Source organism: Sus scrofa, chromosome 6, assembly GCF_054392235.1.
Source record: "Sus scrofa isolate SSC_HxYL_T2T_F1_AM1 chromosome 6, Sscrofa_HxYL_maternal_Yorkshire_Landrace_v2.0, whole genome shotgun sequence".
Taxonomy (NCBI): Eukaryota; Metazoa; Chordata; class Mammalia; order Artiodactyla; family Suidae; genus Sus; species Sus scrofa.
The window spans coordinates 149,261,614-149,288,279 of record NC_139388.1 but is presented as its reverse complement, the minus strand read 5'-3'; the positions used below and the strand labels follow the sequence as shown (position 1 = coordinate 149,288,279).

General features: G+C 44.0%; 1 protein-coding gene across 5 annotated transcripts in view; it reads right to left on the bottom strand.

Annotated features, from left to right (window-relative positions):
* The window catches only part of GNG12 (G protein subunit gamma 12), a 136,235-nt gene that overhangs the window by 74,006 nt on the left and 35,563 nt on the right, over positions 1 to 26,666 (bottom strand). For all 5 annotated transcript variants that reach the window (NM_001145387.2, XM_084958132.1, XM_084958135.1 and 2 more), the window contains 1 exon segment: positions 6,689 to 6,741. The gene's annotated coding sequence lies outside the window, so the exon portion shown is untranslated.

Here is a 26,666-nt window from a genome sequence, read left to right as displayed (position 1 = left end):
GGAATCCAAACTGGACCCACCCAGATCCCTCCTTGGTGCTATTGTTAGAACAATGGCACAAGAAGCACGCTCTTATGGCTGAGATCCACAGCCCTGAAGATGATGGAAATGTAATGCTGATGGCTACCTCTGCACCATAGTGAGGGGGAGCGTACCTGAGAATGAAGTTGACGAGTTAAGCAGAGCCAAGAGATGGAGAGAGTGAAAGAGAACAACCTAACACTATGTTGTTGAACCCCTGGATACACCTGTGCCTGAAGTCCATTCCAGCATGGACATTTTAGGCATTTAAGTTAAGATACTAGTTTGGTTAGATTTCTGTTACTTGCAACCAAAATAATTCTAACTAAGAAACAAAGCCTAAAAGGGAAATCCTGTTTATGGGCAGCTGTCATGAAATTCAGGGCTCCTTTCTGACAACGATCCTTAATGAACTAAAATGTTTTTATCCTAAGCACATTACTCTCATACCAGCCTCTGAGCCTGATGGTTCACCTTAATAGTGCTGCCAACCAATTAGACGCTACTCTTGAAGAAATTATTAAAGTTACTGACTGGAAGAAGAGAATCCCAGAAGTGGACCACAGAGGCTGAGTTTGCTGCCCTCCAACACACACTTGGGGTCTGTTATTCCTATTGGAATAGCTCCTCAAACTGCCCTGGTTCCCCTGAAAGGTACGGAACACTCTGGTATCAAAAATGACCTAGAAAATACACAAACAACTCATACAATTCAACAATAAAAAAACAAACAACCCAATCGAAAAATGGGTAGAGGACCTAAATAGACATTTCTCCAAAGAAGACATACAGATGGCTAGCAGACACATGAAAAAATGCTCATCACTAATTATTAGAGAAATCCAAATCAAAATTGCAATGAGGTACCATCTCGCACCAGTTGGAATGCCCATCATTAACAAATCTACAAATAACAAATGCTGGAAAAGGTGTGGAGAAAAGGGAACACACCATTGTTGATGGGAATGTAAATTGGCACAACCACTATAGAAAACAGCATGGAGCTTCCTCAGAAAACTAAATATAGACCTACCACGCTTTCCAGCAATCCCACTCCTGGACATCTACCCGGATAAAACTTGCATTCAAAAAGATACATGCACCTGTATGTTCACTGCAGTGCTATTCACCATAGCCAAGACATGGAAACAACCTAAATGTCTACCGACAGATGAATGGATTAAGAAGATGTGGTACATATATACAATGGAAAGCTACTCATCCATAAAAGGAACGAAATAATGTCATTTGCAGCAACATGGATGCAATTAGAGATGCGTCTACTGAGTGAAGAAAGTCAGAAAGAGAAAAAAAAATACCCTGTGATATCACTTTTATGTGGAATCTAAAATATGGCACAAATGAACCTATCTACAAAGCAGAAACATAAAGAACACTTGTGGTTACCAAGGGGGAGGGGGAGGAAGTGGGATGGACAAGGAGTTTGGGGTTTGTAGATGCAAAGTATTACATTTAGAATGGATAAACAATGAGATCCTGCTGTACAGCACAGGGAACTATGTCCAATCTCTTGGGATAGACCATGATGGAAGATAGTATGAGAAAAAGAATGTAAATATATATATATGACTGGGTCACCATGCTATAGAGCAGAAATTGACTCAACACTGTAAACCAACTATACTCTAAGAAAAAAAAAATGCAAAAAAAAATTGACCTATAGCTTTGGGACTCAAAACAGGAGAGATACACGTGGAGCAAGGGAAGTGGGCCACACAGATCACAGCGGTGAAGGTCCAAGTAGATTCTGTGTATCAAAAGGGCACAGTCTGGAGTTCCCGTTGTGGCTCTGTGGTCAACAAGCCCAATTAGCATCCATTAGGATGTGGGTTCAATCCCTAGCCTTGCTCAGTGTGTTAACGATCTGGCGTGGCCATGAGCTGTGGTGTAGGTTGCAGACACGGCTCGGATCTTGCGTTGCTGTGGCTGTGGCTGTGGCTGGCAGCTATAGCTTTGATTCGACCCCTAGCCTGGGAACCTCCATATGCCACAGGTGTGGTCCTAAAAAGACAGAAAGATAACACCCCCCCCAAAAAAAAACCCCAAAAAAACAAAACAAAAACAATGCACAGACTGACTCACGGCATAGCATGATTTGGGGTTGGGAGAAATCATATTCACAGAGTACTTCCAGGAAGTGGTTTCTTATTCTTTTAGAACAGGGAGGGTAAGTAGACTTCAGCTCGTGTGCCAAGTCTGGTTCATAGCCACATGCCCAGGCTCAGCCTCAAGAGCCATGCCAGTCTGTGAGGTCCCCACCATGGGGGGAGGGAGGAGAGATGAATATGTGTACTTGTTTGTCCAGCTGAAAACATCATCTTTTATCCTCGGCTGAAGCAAGGCCAGCAGAGACATGCACACCTGGACTGGAAGGGCTCTTCTCGGGGGCTTGCACGTAGGTATCATATCATTGGTCTCCACGGAGGTGGTCCTCATCAGTCTGTTACAGCAGGGATGCTGTCCTCTACCTTATGTGGCATCCTTTTCATGAGCACTCAGTGGAAACTACTCTAAGTCCTCAATCCTGATGAACCTTGCTGCTCCTGAGTGCCTAGCATGCTTTTCTCCTCTGGCTACCAAGAGCTGTTTACTGTGTTTTCCTAGTAGTGACTGCTCAGAAGCTCAGAGGCAAGCCCATGGGACCTGCTGGCATATATACAGGCTCTCATCCATGCATAACCTGATCTCTGACTTTGCTTTACTTTTCCTACCCCTACATGGTTTCCTCATTCCTTATTTTTTGGATTCTTATTATATGTGTTTTTAAAAGCTGCCTCAAAAATCTTTGAAAGAAGACGGGCATATATATATATACTCTATTGACCGCAATCAAATAATGGGCAACCAATCAGATGGTGCATGGAGGACAGTTTTTACACAGGTTGCCTGTTGTAGTGGCTGTTATGGGGAAGCCTCAAGTGAATGGGTTGAGAAGGTGGTGGCCTTGGACCAGGAACAACCCTAGGCCAAACTGTCAGGTCAACAATTGCCTTGGACCACCTGCCTCCCGTCCTCCTGTGTATCCCTCCTCCCCCAGCTCCATCCTTCCTTGGGCCCTCTGGTCCATTCCTTCACACACCTCTTCCCCAGTGCTCTCCCAGTAGGACTGCTGGTTGCTCTCCCTTCCCCCCTTTTCTCACTAATCAAAATAGCTCGCATTTCTACAGGCCCTTGTACTTGATATCGGTAAGGTGTCAACGGTTGACAATTATTTCTCTAAGGGATGAAGATGAAGAATCAAAAGACTAAATCACTGATGGTGGGATAGACTGTGGTTATGATACAAATGCCATTGAACAAGGGGATCTAATTCTTCTTCTTTTGCATTTTTTGGGACACATCTGGGGCACATGGAAGTTCCCAGGCTAGGGGTCAAGACTTGGAACTGCATCTGCAACCTATGCCACAGGCTCATGGCAACACCAGATCCTTAACCCACTGAGTGAGGCCAGGGATTGAACCCAAATACGCAGGGATACTAGTCCAGTTTGTAACCCACTGAGCCACAATGGGAACTCCCACGGGGATCTTCTTATAAATTTCAAATAATTCTATGTGAACCAGTTATCACAGTGCCCAGGACACAGGTGACATGCAATAATTAGGACTATTGCTGCTGTAATTATTAATTCTTCCACCCCAGATTACTGTCTGTTTCTCTATCATTATTACCATGACTACCACCATGGAGGTAACGGCCCCTTTGGAAACACTGGATAGCCACATATCCACAATCGATTAATGTATTTTAATTACATTTTATGGTTTATAAAGCACTTGCACAGACATCATACTTTTTTAACCACCTGGCAATCCTCAAGATGAATATTATTTCCATTTTACAGATGAGGAAACTGAAGCTCAGAAAGGTTACATTTATAAGGTCCCAGACCCAAGAAGTAGCAAAGCCAGGACTCAAATCCTTGTCTCATATAAATTTCTTGTTCTGTAAGTGCTGGTGAGGGTGTGGAGAAAAGGGAACTCTCCTACACTGTTGATGGGTATATAAACCACTATGGAGAACAGTATGGAGGTTCCTTAAAAAACTAAATACAGAACTTCTATATGATCCAGCAAGCTCACTCCTGGGCATATAGCCTAAGAAAACCATAATTCGAAAAGACACATGCACCCCAATGTTCACTGTGGCACAGTTTACAATAGCCGAGACATGGAAGCAACCTAAGTGTCCATCAGCAGAGGAATGGATCAAGAAAATGTGGTACATATATACAGTGGAATATTACTTAGCCATAAAAAAGAATGAAATAATGTCACTTGCAGCAACATGGATGGACCTAAAGCTCATCATACTAAATGAGGTAGTCAGACAAAGACAAACAGCATATGATATCATATTTGGAATCTAATAAAAGATGATACAAAAGAACTTATTTATAAAACAGAAACAAGCTCACAGATTTTGAAATCAAACCAAAGGGGAAACGGGGGGGGGGGGGCAGGAATAAAACAGGATACTGAGAATGACATGTACATACTTCTGTATATAAGACAGATTAACCAACAAGGACCTCCTGTATATAGCACAGGGAAATCTACTCAATATTCTGTAGTAACCTATATGGGAAAGAGGAATGGATATGTATATGTATAACTAATTCACTTTGCTGTACACTTGAAACTAATACAACATTGTAAGCCAATTTTACTCCAATAAAATTAAAGAAAGAAAGAAATTTCTTGTTCTCTCCACAAGTGGTTGCCAACTATGTAGCAATTCCATCAGAATTATCTGAGTGCTTTAAGATTCCTGGGGTGCACCTAGTATTGTGGACGGCCCAGTGAAGGCATGGTGAGCTGGTTATTTCAACAGGTGCCTTATATGATCCTGAAGAGCTGCTGGTGGGGGACCAGGGACAGGGTCCACGCTGCTTCCTGGCTAAGTACCAGCCGTACTCGGTCCTGTGCTGAGCACTGCAGGGAAGGCATGTGGGGTCTTCTGCTTTCAGAACCCCAACAACACTACTGAGGAAGTAACAGTGTTTGGCTTTGAAGTATTCAGAGCAGAGCAGATCACAGACAGCAGGAACAGGTAGAGGAGGCCACATTACAGAGCAGGGAAGATTCTACTCCGCCCTGGAGGATGGGAAGGATTTCTAAGCAGAGAAGGGGTGAGCAGCGTGAGGTATCCTTGGGAGAAGTGGTAAAAAGGCAAGCCTGGTGAGAATAAAAGGAAGGGTAGGAGCTGCACATGAGGGGATGGAGCAGATAATGGAAGTGGAGAAGCCAGAGAGGAGTCTAGGCTGGTGTTGTGGGCGACACGGAGGCAAGGACAGTTCTGGAGCAAAGGACGAATGTCCTGAGAGTTGAACTAAAGGATGTACTATGAACACTGGACACTTGGTATTGACAAAACCACCCAGCAACCTGCTGAACAGACTGAGATGCCAGACGGCAGAAGAGCAAGCTAGGATTGTAGGTCTGTCAATCAGAATGGGGTGATGGGAAGGACGAGGAGATGGGAGCATGATCTGAGCCCTCTTGCTGTCCAGGCGCTTTTCATTCCATCACAGCTGTTTTCATGAGACTCATAAACACTGTAGGGTGGATTGTAAACATGGCCCCAATTCTTCTCCTCTCTGTATCCTTCCTCCCTGCCATGAGATTCTGCAGCTCCTCTCACCAAGAGGTAGAATCTATTCTTGTAGCTCTTGAATCGAGGTTAGAGCTTGCTTTAGCCAACAGAATGTGTGAGAAGCCATATTGTGCCAATTCTAAGCCTCATCCTCAAGATGCGTCCACTGTCTCTTTTGGAACGTGCAGGACAGTAAGAACCATTTCTTGGTCATTGTCACCACTCTGGCCAATATACAGGTGACTTACCAGCCTAGGTGACCTGGACCTGTAGCTGACTGAAGACATGTGAATGTCTCAATTGAAATCTCAAGAATCACATGCTCTAGGCCCAGCCCAAACTGACAACCCACAGAATTAAAGAATAAAGAAATGATTGCTATTTTGAGTTAAATTTCTGGTAGTAAATTTTGGGGAGCTTTGTTATGCAGCAAAAAGCTAACTGATACACACTGCCAAGAACAGCATAACTATATCAGGGAGCGGTGCCACACGAGAGGTGCCTCAAGGTTTTTCTCTTAAGAAGTACACTGCTTGCCAAACCCTAAAGGAAGTTTTCTACCACTAACAGAACTGTTATCTCACAATAGTCACATTTAGGTTTAAAGTGAGGTGAGAGGAAAAAAAAATTGGGCAATAAGGAAGCTAGTATGTTACAGCTATGAGCCAGTTTTCATTACGACACACTGCAAGGGACAGTCTGAATTCCTTGGCTGAAGTAACATTTTGTTGTTTTGGATACTGTTTGAAACAAGCAGACCATCAACAGGGGCCTGGAAATAGTTTCATTACAAAAAAAGTTTTTATTTTAATAGTATTTGGCATGTAATCATAGAGCTTTTCCCTGACCATGTTCTTAGCAAGAGAACATGGATTGATCTGTTTTTTAAAGGCACGGAAACATCATAAATCATTTCAGAGGGGGAAAAATGTGAATAAATAGACATCTAATCATAGTACCAGTAAGGAAGCCTCTAACTTAGACATGTGAATATCATTTCAAAAATAATGTCAAACAGTCACTTTGTTTTAAAAATGAAAGAGCACTTACCAGTAAGACTCTGTGTGGCCCACTGTTACCAGGTTTTAGGTGATGGGATGAATCTGAAATAGAATGAAACAAACATTCCTTAAGTAAATCACGTGTGGAAAGGGTGTGCCTTTCATCCCAGTGGCTGCTATCATGTTGAGTATGTATTCTTCTAGTTAAAGATTAGCAAAGCTTTCTTTTTCTGGCTCCTGATGGAATAGGGAGTTTTTCGGCTACATATTTCAACTTCCTGAACAGAGAGCACTCTCTCCTCTCCTTCAGGGAGTGCGGAAAGTCTGAAGCCAGTATAACTATAAATGGTAGTGTTTTCGTCCCAACCCCTCCAAGTCAGTGGACGCCTTCCTGGTGGTTGTTCTTGCCTTGGTTCCCCAAATCCCTTCTGTGAGGACCAAGCCATGACTCCCTTTACGGAACCAGCTAAAAAACGGGTCCAACTGGGGAGTTCCTGTCGTGGCGCAGCAGAAACAAATCTGACTAGGAACCATGAGGTTGCATGTTCGATCCCCGGCCTCACTCAGGGGGTTAACCATCTGGTGTTGCAGTGAGCTGGTATAGGTCGCAGACGCAGCCTGCATCTGGCGTGGCCGTGGCTGTGGCTGGCACCTTTAGCTCCAATTAGACCCCTAGCCTGAGAACCTCTATATGCCATGGGCCCTAAAAACCAAAAAACAAACAAACAAACAAAACTGGTTCGGTACAGCTTGAAGGACCAGAGGAAGAGTGTCCAAGGCTACCTAATAGTGGTCACCTGATCACAAATAACCATACCTTTTTCTTTGACTGATAATGGTGAGCCTAAGGTCCTGCTGTTCACCAGAAATATAACAAAGCCACAGATATAACTTTAAATTTTCTGGTAGCCCCATTTAAAAAGCAAAAAGAGGCAGATGACATTATTTAACCTGATGTATTCGGAATATTGTGACTTCAACAAGCAACTGATATAAAAAACCATTAATGAGACATTTGCTTTTTTTTGGTCATACTAAATCTTTAAGACCCGGACCGTCGCTACTTGGGCTAGCAGCATTCCAAGCCGTCAACACCCACAGCGGCTAGTGACCTCCACACCAGTCCAGCTAGTAGCCTCCACACCAGATAGCAGAGGCCAAAGGAATCTATCCTTGGCCTTCAGATGCTGGCAAGGCTCCAAAGTCAGTGCAATGCACATGGAGATTTTGTTCATCTATGTTCCTGCTTCTAGGAATCCATTGTTAATTACCCCATTCCGTGGTGTCATTTAGTAGAAAGAAAACATGATAATAGCGAATATTTATATAGCACTTAACGATGTGTTCTTGGCATGTGCCCGTATTACCTTAATGAACCCCCACAGTAACTTCATGAAGTAAGTACAGAATCATTCCTATTCTGTAATGAGGAAACTGAGGCAGAGAGAGGTTATAAGTAACTTAGGTGAGGTTAGAAGATAGTGAGAGCTGGGATTCTAATCTATGCAGCAGCCTCCAGAGCCAGGCCCTTAGCCACTACACTGTCAATTAAATTTGAACGGCTCAAAATAAGATAATTACTTTCAGTTTTAATTATAACCATCAAGTGATCCAAGACTGCTCCCATGATACGTGGTCAGATAATAGCAGTGATGGCAGATGGAGGAGTTATGGGATGTGGGAGCAAATTAAATTTAAAATAGTTCAGGGTGGGAACACAAAAACCACATGCAAGTCTGGGGTCAGAAAGACCATGCTGTGTCTGGGGGGGGCGCTGCTTGGATGATCAAGATGGGGATGTAGTTGGAGGTTAATGGGGGGGGGGGTCTTTGGAAAATCGTGCCTTTGTGGTTTTTCTCAGGGAAGACGCCATCACTTTCATCTGATTCTCAGAAGAGTCTGTAAGTTAGACATCTCTGTATCTGTCTTGGCGGTGGTAGGGAGTAAGAGGAAGAATCAGGCAGAAAGGAATTAAGGAAACACATTCTTTCACTTTGTTCATCTGTGGCCTCCCAAGAAATCACTCCCAATGAGTAAAATCATATCCACACGTATGAACTTCCTGCCCAAGTCACAGGGAAGGGGGGTTGGTCAGGGATGCTGTTTAGAATCAACTGGCTGTGGGCTGAGGCCACAGGGGACGCTGCTTCCCCATCTCCCAAGGCAAGCCCTGAAGCTGCTGAAAATCTGCCAGTGGCTTCCTCTAGGTTGTAGGATTAAGTCCAAGCTCCTTATCCCAGGCTCCCAAGCCCACGTGACCTCGTGCCTGCCCTGTCCCAGGCACTCTCCCAAGGGCATCTTGTCCTTTATCCACACCCACCTACTTATGGGTCCTGAAATCCTGCCCCCTCCCACTCCTCTGAGCCTTTGCAGACTCTGTTCTTTTTGTCAAGCTTGTCCTTCCCTACAGTATCACCCTGCCTTCAGGTCTCAATGCAAAAATCACCACTTCTGGGGAGCCTCTGGGAACTGTTGGCTGATTTAGGGACAACTTTTCTGCAGTAACAGCAGTAAAGTAGTAGTGACTCCATTCAATCAACAATTATGTATTACTACTACTGATCATTAGAAAAGCTGATTTTTATGGAGCTACATGCCAGGCATGGTTTCAAGTACTCCTTTAATCCTCTCAGTAACCATATGAAATGGTTTAGGACCCACTTAGCAGGTGAGCATACTGAGGCATAGACATTAAGTCAAGAGCCTAAGGTTACACAGCTTAAAAATGGCAGAGCCACATTGTGAACCCAGATAGCCTGGTTCCAGAGCTTGCACACTTTAAAAAAAAAACACCAACAACTGAAGTATAGTTATTTGATTTACAATGTTGTGCTAGTTTCAGGTAAACAGCAAAGTGATTCAGTTATATATATCATATATCCATGCATATCATACACACATATATACACACACACACACATATATGATTCAGGTTCTTCTCCAGTATAGGTTATTACAAGATACTGAATATAGTTCCCTGTACTATATAGTAGTCCTTGCTGTTTATCGATTTTACCATACCATTTGTTTACCTATTTACCATTTATATTCCGTACCATAATACATGTTAACCCCAACCTCCTAATGGATCCCTCTCCCCCTTTCCAATGTGGTGACATAAGTTTGCTTTCTGTGCCCCAGCCTGTACCCTTAACACCACATTCTGCCTGCCTCCCACTCCGTTCCACTGCTTTCTCCTCTCATGGCCCGTGCACTTCCCTCTGCTAATCTACGTGGCTCCTGTGTTTCAGTTTTTCATTTATGGGTCTCTCTGCCCACTTGTTTGCAGAATCGCCGGAGGGTGAGAACGTGTCTAACTCATCTTTGTCTTTCCAGGACCTTGCAAGGTGTTTGGTAAACAACAGATGCTCAATAAAGGCACCCACAAGACAACACTGGCACAGCACTGGAAGGACAGAGGACAGGGCTACAAACTTGCACCTAAGAAAAACACACCAGGAGGAAAAGCCTCCAAATATGAACTTGAACAAAGCAAGCTTTAACTTCATCTTTTCCATTCGTCCAGTGCGGAGGGCACAGTCATTTCCTAGGGAAGAGAAACAACTCAGAGTGTGGCGGACTTGATCAGACCCCCAACAAAGCTCCTCAGTTTCATTTTCCCTTGCGCAGGGATTTAAGTAATAACATGCCCTCTAAAAGCCTTGGCTGGCCACCATAAAGAAATGCCAGGAAAGACATTGTCCTTTAAAAAAATGCAATCTTCAAGAAAGAAAAGACACAAACCCCTATTTCCTAAAGGTTTCTTGGTTTCAAATAACTGCCTATGAGTATATTCCAAATATTTCTTTTCTTTTCCCTTTTAACAACAGTCTCACATTGGAAATCTCCTTTTGCTGTTCAGACCTGGCTGTGCCATTTTCTCCCCCAGAGTTCTGTGATATGCTTCTTTCCTCACTACCTGAACTCCCCTTGGATGGATATAAGAAGTGCTTATAGGAAGACACGCTTCTCTTTCTCTAACAGTGGGAGAGACAAAAGCTTCCAGATCTGGGACATACGCAAACGGCCGGGGAGAAAAAGAGCTCCCTCTGGCTCAGGTCAGAGATTGCACCAGGACTGTGGCCCAACCTACCCGTTCATAGATAAAGGCAATTAACTCTATTATCCACCCTCCCTATCTGCATCCACAATGTAAAAGAAGCCACCGACCTCTCACGAATATGGATGTCAGCATCCTCTCAGATACTGTAACCAAATTATAAATCTGCATTTTTGACTCTTGCTAGCTCATCTCCTTCCACAATAAACAATCATATAATTATTTCTCGAGAGGTTTACTGAGTGCAAATTAAGAGCCAGACACAGTCGGTTGTAGGTGCTGGAGATACAGTAATGAATGAGGTTAATAAGGGTCCTGAGAAAGGGGCCCTTGTATTGTAATAGGAGACCAAAAATAAACAAGTATACAAAGAAGAAAGTAAGAGAATGCCGACAGTGATAGGTTCTACAAATTCCTTCAGACAAGCAGGGGGTGATGCAACCCACTGAAATGTTGAACAATGTGTCTTTGGCAGCTGTTTGGAAGAGTCTGGAAATGGCAACAAAGGATGAAGGGATCAATGGTGACCAATTCCGAGGCCCTTCAATGATGCAGGTGAGCTATGGCGGCACCTTGGCCTAGGATGGAGAGAAACAGATGGATTCAGTATCAGTTCTGGAGGTAAAACAATTCTGACCTGCTGATGAAGCAGATGTGGGAGATAAGGGAAAGGAAGGGGCTGAGATGACACACTGGTTTCGGATCAAGCAATTGGGTCAGTGATGGCTTTGTTGGGGGAGAAATGGATGGAGAGAGGCAAGAAAATCAAGAATTCTAATTTGACCTTGTTAACGTGGAGACATTCAAGTGGAGATGTCAGGGAAGTACTGAGAAGCCCAGAACTGTGCTGTTCAATACTACAGCCATGAGCACATGGGGCGGGGGGAGTCTTAATTAATTATCATTTTTTTAGAGCCACGGAAGTTCCCCAGCTGGGGGTCGAGTTGGAGCTGCAGGTGCCGGCCTATGTGGGACCCAAGCTGCATCTGTGACCTACACCACAGCTCGGGGCAATGCTGGATTCTTAACCCACTGAGCGAGGCCAGGAATGGAATCTGCACCCTCATGGATACTAGTTGGGTTCTTAACCCGCTGAGCCCTGATGGCAACTCCCTAAATTTAAATAAGTACAATTAAAAGCTCATTCCTCTGGTCACAGGAACCACACTCAGGTAGTCAGGGAGACACAGGATCAGCGCCTGGACTGAATGGCTTAGGTGTAGAATGTTTCAAGCACCATAAAAAGTTCTATCGGGCAGGCCTTGTTTAGAATGAACATGACAACTTCATTACTGTAAGGCTTATTGCAATTATAAATACAAAACCAGAGCCCTCAGAGACCTTCAGCGTTGAATGGAGACTGGATTCTTATCTGTCTGAACATATTTTTTTTTTCCAGGCTCATTTAAATTTTCTAGAAAATGGCCTCAGACAGGCACTGTGGGAGAGTGGAGCAGAGGCTATAGATTTATAAGCCTGGCTTCCAGCTGTCTTTGCTGCCAGGGATTTCCAGCAAGTCACGAAACTTCTATGCACCTCGACTTCTCCACCTATAGAACAGACAGGGATCGAGAATGGACGACCCTGAGAAGCAGGTTGGAGAATGTCTCCAGCTCTCCAGACAGCTCCACTCTTCTCCTGTCAGGCCTATTATGTTTTCCCTTGCAAATGCTGACATGATATTATCATGGCAAAACAGAAACAAAAGGGCCTTTGAAACGCATAAAGGACCCCACTGTAGGCATAAAAGGTCCATGCTCCATAAAGGCCAGGCAGAGCTGAAAGAAATACACCCTGTGCCATGAGTCCATCACAGAAAGTTGTGTGTTATTAGATGTTGGCAGGGCTACTGACTTGATAAGGTTATGCCATGTAGGTTAGAGCATCATGAGTCAAGTCTTGAGCCCCCGCAAAGGTAAAAGATAGTAGGGCCCAAAATGGTGATGTTTTCCCTTACTGGGCAAGGGTTCTGTGCCAGCGAAGGGCACACCTGGAGCAGGTGAGCTGGCCCACTTCCACCAAATGGTGCCACTCCATCTTCCCCACCTTAAGATTATCTCCTGGCCAGAAGAGCTGGTTTGGGCTGTTTCCTGGGACAAATGCTTCCACCTGGTCACAGTTAGTAACCCATGGAGAGCTTCTAGTAACTTGAAAACTTGTTTTTAATGGAGGAGCTGGTGGTGTTATGTCTTCAGCTAATTTGTGGATAAGTTGGAGGGAAAGTATCTTCATAACAGCAAAGCCAGTGAGACATTTTAAAAAACGTATTCCCAGTTTGCCAAAGGTTTCAGAGAATACATAAAATGTCAGAGAACACAATTAATTGTGAAATGTGACACTCACGCATTTTTTTCCATTTTTCCATTGAAAGGGCAATGGCAGTGTTTTGTTTGTCTGTTCCCCCAATGGCGGTTTTAAAAGTACAGCATTCTTCGGGTAGTTCCTGCTGTGGCTCAGCAAGTTACGAACCCGACTAGCATCCACGAGGATGCAGGTTGCATCCCTGGCCTTGCTCGGTGTGTTAAGGAGCTGGTGTTGCTGTGGCTGTGCTGTAGGCTGGCAGCTGCAGCTCTGATTTGATCCCTGGCTTGGGGACTTCCATATGCCACAGGTGCAGCCCTAGAAAGCAGAAAACAAAACAAAACAAAACCAAAAAAGGGCTCTCTGGACAACCCACAGTCTCAACATCTTAGTGCTACTATTTGTTTTTGCCTGTTACCCTTGAGAGCCATGCGTATTATATGACTGCAGCCACCATTTACATGCTATTGGTGGTAAAGACTTTGGAGTTGGACAGATCTACGTTTGAATGATGGCTCCTGAGCTAACGAGCCAGAAGTCCTAGGACTTCCTCTGAGCCTCAATTTTCTAACACATAAGGTAGGACGAATATGCCTTTTGCACCCTGCAGCTCTTAAGATCAAAAACCAAAAAACAAAAACAAAAACAAAAGGGAGACGCTGGCACAGAGACATCAGAAAAAAAACCCATATATGAAAGCTGTTATTTTCTTTTTCCATTTTAAATTTCAAACATTTTCGGCGTGTTTCTACACATATTCATAACGACTGTTTAAGGGACCTAAGAAAAGTCCTTCATACTGAAAAGTCATAATTTACTAAATCTCCCCCCAATGAGGGATATTTAAATTATCATCTTTTTTATTATTATAAATAAGATTATATTGGAAACCTTCAAGCTTCCACTTTTTCATTGCTGTAATTTATTTCCCTAGCCTCCCTGAATTCCTAATAGCAGAATGAATTGTTTTTCGCTTTTAAAGGGGCTTTTTATTAATATACAAGGACACCACCAACAAAATAATTGAGAATTTCTGAGATCTTGACATATTACAGATTCTCTGCTTATTCATATTGCAGGAGCTTGATATTTTTCCTCTGAATCTGAATGAGTTCTTTATAGTGCATGGTAATCAAGAGTTAATGTATGTATTCCCTACCAATACATTTCTGCTATTTTGCCATTTTAAGATAACCATCTTTTCATTTATACAGCATTTCAATAACTAATAAGCAAGAGCCATATTTTGTATAAACCTCATGAGCTATGACATTGCTTCGTGGCAAAATGGTTGGCTTTTGACAGCTTTTCAGTGTCTATCTACACCCGCTTTGATTTTCCCAGCTACCCTGTCAGTGAGCGGGGGAGGAGGACAATCCTCACTGTACATGGGCAAAACGTGAGCCCCAGACAGGCCAGGCGGCTTAAAGAGGGTCACCCAGTCCTGGAGGTAGCCAAGACTGGCCTTAGCCGTTTTGCCTGCTGGACCCGAGGACTCCTTGTGAAAGGAAGCTTGTGAGGCAAAATGAAGAGATTTATTTTGTGCGAAATGGACTATTATACAAAGCACCAATTCCACATCGTTTTCTGATTAAAGTCTTTATACTGAGCATCAGAGCACTGCGCCTGAAGCACCGAGGGCATTGAAGAAATGTTAGTATTAGCGCAGCAAATCCACCAAAACAACGCCTTACACAAGGGTCCATCCTTACGTACTTATTATGTAATTAGGATCATATAAATAACCTAGACCTAAACTAAATGTTGCTTTATTCTGATGTTTTCTTTTTCTTTTTTTGTCTTTTCTAGGGCTGTTCCCACGGCATATGGAGATTCCCAGGCTAGGGGTCGAGTCAGAGCTGTAGCCGCCAGCCTACACCAGAGCCACAGCAACGCGGGATACGAGCTGTGTCTGTGATCTACACCACAGCTCATGGCAACGCTGGATCCTTAACCCACAGAGCAAGGCCAGGGATTGAACCTGCAACCTCATGGTTCCTAGTCGGATTCGTTAACCACTGGGCCACGACAGGAACTCCTGCTTTATTATGTTTTTGACCTAACTTGAGGACCACCACTTCTCTCCCAAGTATTCCTTTCCTCTTCGGCTCAATGAAACCACTCCTCTCCCTGAATTCCTACAACCTTTACTACTTTCTGTCATTCTAGGTACTTTAGAATATGTTTCAGCTCTTCTATTGGATGATGAGGAACTAAGGGTCATTGTATCATTTGTGTTTGTATCTCCCAAGAGTCTGGTACCCTGCTAGGCACGGAGGTGGTACCCAGTCAGTGCTTTATGGAGAAATAGGGGAAGAATGTTATATCTTAGAAACAATGGTAAAAGCAATTACAGTTTAAAAATCAGAGCATGAAAGTATAGATTGCATGAACTGTGTTCTTTTTGCTACACCACTCCTTATTTTGGCAAGCATGCTATAATAGGACAGTTCTAGTACATTCTTAGGCCAGAAGTCTGCATTAGCTAAACAATACTAAACTACATTAAACAGAGTGTCCAGAAGTGTTTCCAGCCTTGGACCAATCTGTATAACTCTGTAGATATATCTGTTATGCTTTTACTTGCAAATTCTGATATAACTCATTCTTCAAAAATTCACTGTGTAAACACACACACACATACACACAAGCACAAAATTCCTGGTTCAGCACTTGGAAAAAACTCAGATAAAAAATATGGAACATCTGTTTCCTAATATCAGGAAAATTCACAGGAAACGATTAATGTCCACTAGGGAGAAAGAAAAATAATCTGGATCACATTATGAAATGAAACATCCAAAATTCATAATTGAATACTGTAGAGCCTGCAAGTCATCAGATCTTCAGGACCGAGGGGAAGACTTCACATTTTATTAAAGCTTGTGAGAGAAAACATATTTTTATTCCACGTATATACAAATAAACATAACATTGAATGCCCTCACCCTACGTAATATTCTCGGACCCTCTGTCTCCCCACTGATATTTACGTAACCCTTGGCGGTTGGGCGGTTTACTGCATGTGGATTTATCAGAACGTGCTCAGGGTCTTACAGGGCAAGCAAAGACCTAACTCAATTAGAGGGTGGTCCCTGGATGAAGAGGATGTAGCTCTTTTGAGAAAGATTCCAGGGTGGCTTATGTCTCCCCTGGCGGACTGGAAAGAAAATCAGCGCCACTGCAAGGCCAAAGCCAGCTGGAGATAAAAGTGGCCTCCCTTGGCAGCTCCTCCCTGTCCTGCTCCTTATGAAGCCTCTCTATAACTACTATGTGCCTGGTTATATGGAAGGTTCTGGGGGTACAAGAGAGAAGAAAATAGAGCCCCTCTCTGCAGAGAGCCTACCATGAGCCAGGCGGACAGCTGAGCAGGCAAGTCCAGCTCCAGTGGCACAAAATGTACCATGTTAAGGGCAAGGAGCTGGGAGCACAGAGGAGAAGTACCAGTCGGGGATGATCATGGAGGGCTTCCAGGGGGAAGGGGCATTGAAGCTAAAGTGTGAAGAATGGCCAAGATTAGCCAGAAGATGAAAGGAGGGAGGCATGAGCAAAGCAGATGCAGTAGCTTGTACAAACGCTGGAGAGGAAGTGAATACCTGTGCACGTTGGGGGCTGCAAAGAGCTGAATGCACTCATGTTCGGAGGAAAGAGTTTCAAATCAGCAAGAGGCCTGATTACCTAAGCGGCAGGCAAAACCCAAAGCGGGTAACCACAGCGAGCAGCATAAGGCCAAGAGAAACAACCCGGCTCTCTAGCTCCTCACATCAGAAACAGTGGGCACTGATTTGTCCAGAGGGAAAGCCAAGGCCCTCTTGGGTGACAGGCCTCTGGGGGGCGGGGGTGGCAAGGAGACAGGCTGCCCCATCCGAGATGATGCTGGTCCCCAGTTCCAGGCAAATACCATAGCCAGCTGCCCCCATCCCACAGATAGGACTGGTGAGCAGGCCTCAACACAACCCCATGGGGAACATGGGGTCATCCCCATTTTACAGATTAAGTTGCTGGTTTTAGAAGACTATTTATGGGTTTCCTTTCTGTGAATTGATTCTAATTCTGATCAGAGAAACCAACTCATCACGGTATGATGGGATACTCCAGTTTTACCATTGAAAGTCTCACATCCTAGAAAGTCTTCCAGTGCCATTCAAGCCAAGACGGTTGGTCACTGACTCAGCGTTTGTGAGGTACATGAAGTGGGCAACAGGGCTTATGCCCTAGGGTTTTATATGAGGATGGGAGCAAGGTTAATGTGACTTAACCCCTTGGAAGCTAACCTAGACCCTTTGAATTGCAGGACCCTCTGGGATATCTTGGGGCCTTGTTTGGAGAGCCTATGTCATTTGCAATAATTCATGCTGAATTACATTTGCAAAGCCTAGGACCTAGGGAGCACTAGCTGCCATGCTGATGGGAAAGAATCACTTACTTAATGCTTATTGAAAACAGTAATCAGCCAAAAGACAGGTCAGAATTTAATTTTTGTGCTTGTTGTGGTTAACTGAGCATTAACCAAATGCTCTTCAAATCGAATACTGAAAACCATCCTTACATACATGAATCTACTGACCTACACAGAGAAGTCAACCGGCCTTTCAAATATCTTTGCTCATGGGGGTCTTCCAGTGCCTCACCCCTTGCAATGCATGGCTTGCATGCTTACTGGTCAACAGACAGTTAAGAAAGTTCAGAAGCCAACACAACACAGTTGCCAAGAACGGCAGGCCTGGAGGATATTGCTTTCTGGCAATATTTGACAGGCAGGGGGTGGCTGACGAATCTTCACAGAATGACTGACAGGAAAAAGGAGGGCCACGGAGAACTACAGAGAGGAAAATTACCAGGGCTTGCGGCTGAGATGATGGCAGGCCTTGAGCTCGTGCTACAGTGCTGTTGACTCAGGCCGCTGTGCCACACAGTTCTCGTCTGATACAAGGAAACATAGCAGCTCTTGAGAGCACTCCTTTCCTTGCCACGGGGTAAATGAGTAAAACAGCTCCAGTGGCCTTCGGCCAGCAGAAGATGAAGAAAGACTCCAAATAGATAAAGAGCCACAGGCCCACCACTGAATCCTGATTCAACCCCCCCCCCCCGGCCTCACCCCACCAAAGCTCAGCCCCTGGCATCTGCGCCCCGCAACAGGAATGGATGATAAAAAGACCTCAGACTCTTTCACGGGTTAACAGACAACGATCTCCAACACATGTGTGATTAGTGTTCCAGGAAAAAACTATTTTCAAAAATCCAATCGTGTTTGAATAGAACTATTCAAGGGGAAAAAACCTACTCAGTAGGGTTGAACTTTTACTAGCCTCAGAAAAGTTAAAAAAAAAAGAATGATGTTTAGCAACATTTATCACCGGTAATAGATCCTAGAACTATGTTTGCCTCTAAAACGTCCAGTTTTATCGGAGCATTCTGGATAACTGAGATTCTGCTCTGTTGAAAACAGTCGTTTTGTCCACGAGGCTTAGCTCTCTAATCGTATCACTCCTTTCCATGACATGCTTTCTGGCGGACACACAGAGAGAGATTCATTGCAGAAATATTCCGCTTATGTCTGCTGCACAGAGTCAGGCAGCATCATCAGGGCAGGATGCAACAAAGGGCGCTGGCCTGAGTCTGGCTCAGAAAGCAAGACAGAGGTTTTGTTTTCACTCTGCCCGACCTTTGCCGTAGATGAGTGTACTTCTCCAGGCCTCAGACTCAGAGGCAGAAGCAGAGGAGAAACGGTCCTCAGATGAGGATGTTAGTGGCTTCCTCCCAAGGCCCACATGTTCACAGGCACCTGCAACAGGCCTGCTATGGAACAGCCCACCCTGGTTTGGGGACCTGGACTCGACTGCATGGTTCAGTCTTTAGTTGGAGCCACTAAAAGATGGCTGGGCATTGAGAGTCTCCTAAGGATTGTTCATCTTTTCCCTGTATCACCAAGAGATCAACAGCTTATACAAACACGCAAATCCAACTGTGTTCAACATAATCCTCTCAAAGCCACACTTCAACGAGAAGACGACAGTTCCTGAGAAAATCGGTACAACCTACCCGTGCTTCCACCTACCACTTGCTTCCTGGGTAAAGCCACCTTTGGTGCCTCTGTTAATTTGCACCCCCTCCAGACACTCTCATGGACCTTTCTGTTTTATGTACATTGTAAATGATGCAATCTGCTGACCCTCCTTTGGGGAAACATACAGGCGTATACCCACCGCCCCTGAAAACAACAACAACAACAAAAATCTGTCACACAGAGAGGAGTTTAAAGGCAGTCCAGGAGTTCCCATCATGGCGCAGTGGAAAGGAATCCGACGAGGAACCATGAGGTTGGGGGTTCGATCCCTGGCCTTGCTCAGTGGGTTAAGGATCTGGTGGTGCCATGAGCTGTGGGGTGGGTCGCAGACGCAGCTCAGATCGGGCATTGCTGTGGCTATGGTGTAGGCTGGCAGCTGTAGCTCTGATTCAACCCCTAGCCTGGGAAGATCCATATGCCACAGGTGTGGCCCTAAAAAGCAAAATAAATAAATAAACAATGAAAAATTGTTGCAATTCTCACTTAAAAAAAAAAAGAAGAAAAATAAAAGCAGTCCAGGCATTACCAGTGTTCTAGCTGTGCAGCTAGCCATTTTCATGTCCAGCCTTCTCCTTGGACCCTCACGTTTCTCATTTGTTTATGTATCAGCACGGACAACTTGACTGTAAGATCTTTGCACAGGCCCATCCTTTATACCTCTATGTGTTTATTTTCTCCTTCTCACAAGAATGAGTTCTTTCCTTAACACACTGCAGGCTTGCAATACATTAAAAAAAAAAAAAAAAAAAGATCTGGATGTACACGCTTATAATTCTCTACACCTAAGATGTTCACAGTGGCTGAGCAGAAAAGGAATGGAACAGCTAACTCAGAAATTCGGTTCCTATTTATCTTTTTATTGGCAAAACTAGCTTTTGTTCCTATGAATATGTCTCCCCTAATTCTAGGAACAGCTGTGGATACGGATGATGTAAGAGAGTCTTTTTTTTTTAAGTATAGTTGATTTACAATGTTATGTTAATTTCTACCCAGCAAAGTTAATTTCCATATAGCAAAATGATTCGGTTATGCATATATACATTCTTTAAAAAATATTCTTTTTATTATGGTTTATCACAGGATATTGAATACAGTTCCCTATGTTATAGAGTAGGACCTCATTGCTTATCCACTCTTTTTTTTTTTTTCTTTTTACCGCTGCACCTGCGGCATATGGAAGTTCCCTAGCTAGGGGTTGAATTGGAACTGTAGGTGCTGGCCTATGCCACAGCCACAGAAACTTTGGATCTGAGCCACATCTGTAACCTACACCATGCAAAGCTGGATTCCTAACCCACTGGGCAAGGCCAAGGACAGAACTTGCATCCTTACAGAGACAGTGTCATGTCTTAACCCATTGAACCACAACAAGAACTCCCTGTGTATCCATTCTAAATGTAACAGTTTGCATCTACTAACTCCAAACCCCCAGTCCATCCCACTCCTTCCCCACACCCTCCTGGCAACCACAAGTCTGTTCTCTATGTCTGTGAGTCCATTTCTGTTTCACAGATAAGTTCATTTGTGTCATATTTTAGATTCCATCTGTAAGAGATAGAATATGGTATTTGTAAGAGTCTTTCTTAACCTTTTAAAACTCATGCTCATTTGTGATAACCATAAATTTCCTCCCCTTCTCTTCTACAACGGGATTCTGAGGTGCCCTTCCTTAGCTGTTTTGGGAAACTACAGTATGCATTTTCACCCCCTTTGCCAGATTCTCTCCTCTTCCCTAAATGTGATAACTTTCTAATCTACCTATCCATTCCCAGCCTTTTCTCTGACTCCTTAACCTTAATGTCTTCCCAGCGATGCCTTATTAGGCATCTCAAACTTCTAACAATGGCCACAGCCAAATGAATAACCTCCCCACATTGCTCCTTCCGGGGGTGAGGTGGGGGTGGGGCAGCTCCCAGTGCTGATCGAGGCACACCACCATTCCCGCTCCTCGTTCAAAGCAAAATCCTCAGTCATCTTGGGCTCCATTTTTACCCACTCTACAGGGAATCAATCTGTCAGCAAATCCTGTCAGCCCTACCTCCAAAACATCTCCCGAAGCCAGTCACATCTCAGCATTCCTCCCCTCCCAGCTTCCTTGTCCAAACTGGCAGCACCTCTCACCTGGATGACTTCAGCAGCCTCCGTGCGCGGCTCTCTGGGCTTCACGGTTGCTCCCCGCCAGCAGGGGGCACTCGTGTCAGCCCAGAACCACTCCTCGCTCAAAAACCAGCCAATGGCTTCCCAGCAGGCTTAGCGCACCCACGGACCCGCTCTGTGCAGCCGCCCTGACCTGAACCTGATCCTTCCTGGGCTGGACTTGTCACAGACACTGCAGGCCTGCACTTCCTTCTGGTCTCAGAGACGCCCTGCTCCCTCTTCCCTCACCCCACTTTGCTTTCCTTAGTTGTACTAAACACTCTATCTACTGAGTTATTAGCCCTGTCCTGCCTTGGAATGTAAACTCCACGGGGGGAAAGGACATTGTTTGTTCACTGTTGTACCCTGGTGCCCGAGGTGACGCCTGACACAGACTAGACATTCAATAAAATCATTTTGTTGTTGTTGTTACTGAATGAATGCATATTGTCCACTGACCAAAAACGTTTTGTTGAACTTGATTTTTGGATGTTTGTATTATGAAAATAAATATTTCCCCCTTTCTCGAGTGAATCATAAGCCATGATTTTTAAAGGACACCCCCATACACCTTAGATGGATACGTCTGCCCTCTCTGGCACACCCCAGCGTGGAGTGACCCAGGGTACCCCATCTCCTTGAAGGTCAGTGATGCAGTGCCTGAGGTCAATGAACTCCAACTCCCCGCTATACCTTGACTTTGTGCTACACATCTGACACATTTTACAGTCTTTTGTCTCTTCCTAAAGCCTTAAAGTGTTACTACCTTCCAAAAATGCTCTGAGAATTCCACTAATAAAGAGACTGCCTGCCTTATTGATGGTAGTGGCAGTGTTTCTTTCAGTTGATTCTGAACACGGCTGGCTCAGATTTCAATGCCACGTGGTTTGCTACACTACTTTTGTTGTATCTTCCAGGCAGTTTGGGCCCAGTGGCCACAGAAAATACTGTGGAACAGTAAGAGAACGCTTTGGAAGAGACAGAAGGAAGGAGACGCAGATCCCTCTTGCCAGGCATCTCCTATACTTTGGATTTTCTGGTTGCTTCTTCAATATGGGTGCTTTTCAGAAGAGCAGTGTTTCTCTCATGAATGAGCCCCATTTATGATGAAGCCCCAAGTGATCAGTGTTAGCTGGGAGCGGACAGCCATTCTCCCAAGCTTCTGGCATTTTCCCAGCATGGCAGTGAACGCAACCCCGCAGAGATCAGTTTCTCTCTGTAACCCCTTTCTCTCTTTCCTTGGCCTCTTAGCAAACCTCTGCTTCAGAGAGTTTAGTCAGTTGGTGTTTGTCTACTGTGTCTTTTCTCCTTTTAAGCATCATCTTTCTGCAGCTTTTATATGTGAAACTTTGAAATTACTGCCTAAAAGCAGGATATTATTAATCTCCAGTCACTTGAGAAATAACAGTTCATGGATATGGCCAAATTCTAACAGTAGAGATAACATAATAGAAAACATGGATCTATCAGTTCCATCCTTTTACCTCCTCAATAAATGACATGCAATAAAGCATTTGCAAGTCTTGTCGAACTTTTATTTATGTGTATCTCTCTCTCCTTTTTTTTTTTTTTTTTTTGGCCACCCTGCGGCATATGGAGTTCGCAGGCCAGGGATCAGATCCAAGCCACCCAGAGCCTTTTAATTCACTGTGCCTGGATGGGGATTGAACCTGCGTCCTGGTGCTGCTGAGACATGGCCAATCCTGTTGCGCCACAGTGGGAACGCTGATGTGTGAGTATTTCTTTAAAGCTTAAAAGCTTTGATGTTTGCGACATGAAATCCTATTTATTTACGAATAATTGTTTGGGAAGGTAAGCTGCTGGGTGGCTTCTCCAAAAGAAGAAAAGAGTAGATATTGATTATGAAGCATTTTGTCATCCAAGTCAAAAGCTCCCAAACACTTTGATACACACACATATATATATATATAATTTTTAAAATGATTTTTATTTTTTTCCACTATAGCTGGCTTATAATGTTCTGTCAGTTTTCTACTGTACAGCAAAGTGACCCAGGCACACATGTGATTTTGAACCACAAATCTGAATTCTTAGAATGTGCGTGTGTGCAATTTAACTCTGGACTTAATCCCACTGTGGTCTTTGCATCCTTCTCAGCCTGTGTGAGCAGTTTCCCTTCTTCCTGTGTTCCCTGAGCACTGAACGTGGGCAGTGCCAATGTAAACCACACACTAGTGACATTTTGAACAACTCTCAAATTCCTGCACTCTTCTGCAAAGCTTCAGTGCCAGCCCTCTTTTCAGAATCCCCCCCTCCCCAGTACTGTTTCACATTTTCTTCTCTTGACTTAGCTTAGTTGGGAAGTATTTTGTTAACAGTCTTCTGGCCAGTTTCAGCATAGGGCTTCTGGCAAAAGGCAGGGTTGCAGCATTTCAGAGGCCTGGCACTAACTCCAGAAAATCTTTTCCTATTTTCAATCTTACTTACTACTCCTCTTTTCTTCTGCCGCTCAACAAGGAGGAAGAAAGCACAAATCCCTTACACACCGAACAAGAGACACACAGTCACAAAAAAAACTCCTCCCCAGCTTAAAACCAGCAGAATCTTAACACCCTTATTGGGGACTTGTAAATCCAGAATCGCCTAAGGCAGACAACAAAGTCTTACAAGTAAACCACATGCATTAAACTTTAACTTCTGCTTCCCCCTACACCCCAACCAGTTTATTTGTGCGGAGATGTGACTTCACAAACCCTCAACATTTCCCTCCTAAGAGAAGCCCAGTGTTTTTGGGTGGAGATGCTGTGACCTCAGGGAAGGTGGGAGCCCTGGCCTAAGGGGCTGTCAACCAAGTGAGGCCCAAGGAGAAGCTGTGTAAGGACGCTGGGAAAGGATTTTGCCTCCTCACCAAAGATAGGAGCCTCATAATAGGTGCCTCTTTGGTTCTCAACTTTGAAACTGGTGGTGAAGCATGGACCTGTGATCACCATTTGGTGACCACAAGAGAGCAAATCCAAAATTTAAAAACTCAACACAGCAAAGAAGGTAGACCCCAGGAATGAAAAGAGCATAGATCTTTAGTGGCAAATGGGAGAAGAAACTGTCTCCCAGATTTTCTGAATGTGTGGAAAATAACCCCCGCTTGTTGGGGCCACAATGAGTCATGTTTCCTTTTCTGTTGCTTATAGCCTTGATATACATAAGATGACAAAAGCGAGGTTTATGGCTTCTTAATTTGGTCCCCATTAACTTAGATTTGAGAAAAGTTACTTGGCAAACCTCGAGCTAATATGGAAAATATGACTTGTTATAGATATATTATTTAACACTGACTCTTAGAATTTCTCCATCCAGAGTGACCATTCCATCTAGCTAGCCAGCCAGCCAGCCAGCCAGCCAGCCAGCTAGCCAGCCAGCCAGCCAGCCAGCCAGCCAGCCAGCCAGCCAGCCAGCCATCCATCCATCCATCCATCCATCCATCCATCCCTTCTTTTATTCTACCAACAACCAACTACTAAGCCTCTACTTAGTGCTGAGCACTGCATTAGGCACTGGGAATATATATATAACCTCCAAAAGACAGATGACACTATACCCAGTTTAGAGATAACGACACTTGAAGTTCAGAAGGTATACATGTTTTTCCTAAAATTACAAGTCTACAAGTGGCAGAGTTAAGAGTCAAATCTGGGACTATCTGAATTCACAGGCCTTGTGCTTTTCCCGCTACCCTGCAGCTTGAACCCTAGCCATCACTTCGTCAGCCCAATTTAGAAATAAAAAATTGTACTGCTTTTTAATATTCTACAATTTTCATTGCCTTTCACTCCCCCATCTACAGTTAATCTAAAGTAGTTACACTGTAGACTGTATCTAGACACACCCAGAACATATATCCACTTTTCACCTGGATGTCTGACACTGTCCTTACAGGATGGGGATGGCCATGTCACCATGGTGACATCCGCTTCCACAGTGCTCATCTTGCATCGACTGGCCATCGTATGCACCAAGAGTTGGAGACCTTGTCTACCTTGCTCATCGGTGCCTGGTATGCCCTGACATATGATGGGGTCCCCTCTACATATCTGCTAATTGTCTAAGGAAAATAAGCCAAATAATAAGATGCTGTCTCAGGAACTCCTGAGTGCCAGTTCTTAAGTCTCTTAGTTTAATGAGGTGATATCACTCCCAAGACCTTGGCAGAGTGCCATTCCAGAAGGCGCATCATAAGTCGCTGACGAAGCAATCTGTACACTACGTTTACAGCAAATGTGTTCCTCACTGTAGAATGCTAGAGACGACCCAAGTGTCTAGTATTTGGACCCAAAGATAAGCCAACAGCTACTTAATGAGTACAGGAGAGCACAAGGAGAAAGATGTGAAGTGTAAGGATAGGAAGAGGGCAACATCGACCAAGGTTAGAGGCAAAAGTAGACCAACAATGATGTACACACTGACCCAACTACACCAAAATACACATGTTGGGAAAACAGGCACTAGAATGTGAGGACTTATAAGAGTAGTTCTTAAGTGTCCAATGGAAATTCAGAATTTAATAAAACCACTTATAGTTGGCTCTTCCATTTTATTTCCAGAGCCTTTCTGATGATCAATAATACAGAATTCTTACAAAAGGCATGTTCAAAATTTGACACATGACCAATTTTGAAAAAGATGCCTTCTGGGTGTCTATTGTCAAAGTGAAGGCCCTCCTGATAAAAGACACCCATTTATTTGCCAGCTTAAACATACACATTGTTCTCAGTGCCTGAAGGCTACATGATAGTGAATGTTTTGTGTGTGTATGTGTGTGAAAAGCTCTCCACACTGGACATTCAAATAACCCAGTCTTTGCTTTGCAGGAACAACCCTTTCTTGATGAGACTGGCACCCTGAGGATGCTTTTGGCTTGAGGCCTGGATTTCTGCACCCTTCCCTTGGCTAACTCTGGCTTGCTCAAGAATTTCTGAACTTGGGTATACTTCCCTCAACTAACAATAGTAACAATGGGGGCCATTTATTGAATATTTTACTACATACTGGGCATACTTGTAAGCACTTTTCTGCGAGCCCCATTTCAATCTTGGTTTCTACTATAACCCCAGGCACAGAGTATATGACATACAGCAGATACTCAATAAATACCTGTTTACCAGTTGAGTTACACTGTAGCTCTTTTAAGTCTTAGGTCCACATTAAAAAGGAGGTCTCATAATTATCAATATTTTAGAGATAGGGTGCAGGGAAGGCAAGTCAATAGCTTAGTGGCTAAACATTTGGCTAAGTTTCATGAAATGGATTAGTTAGCCTCCTACCTCAGCTCACCCCACATCAATACCCAGCTCATGCTAATCTGGAATATCACACTTTATGAGTTAAAAATTAACTCACAAAACACAAAAAGTCATGTTCACCAGAATACTTTCCCCAATTTTTTTCAATACATCTCCACTTGTCCTGCCATTAAAATACAGGCCCTTGGGGTTCCTGTTGTGGCTA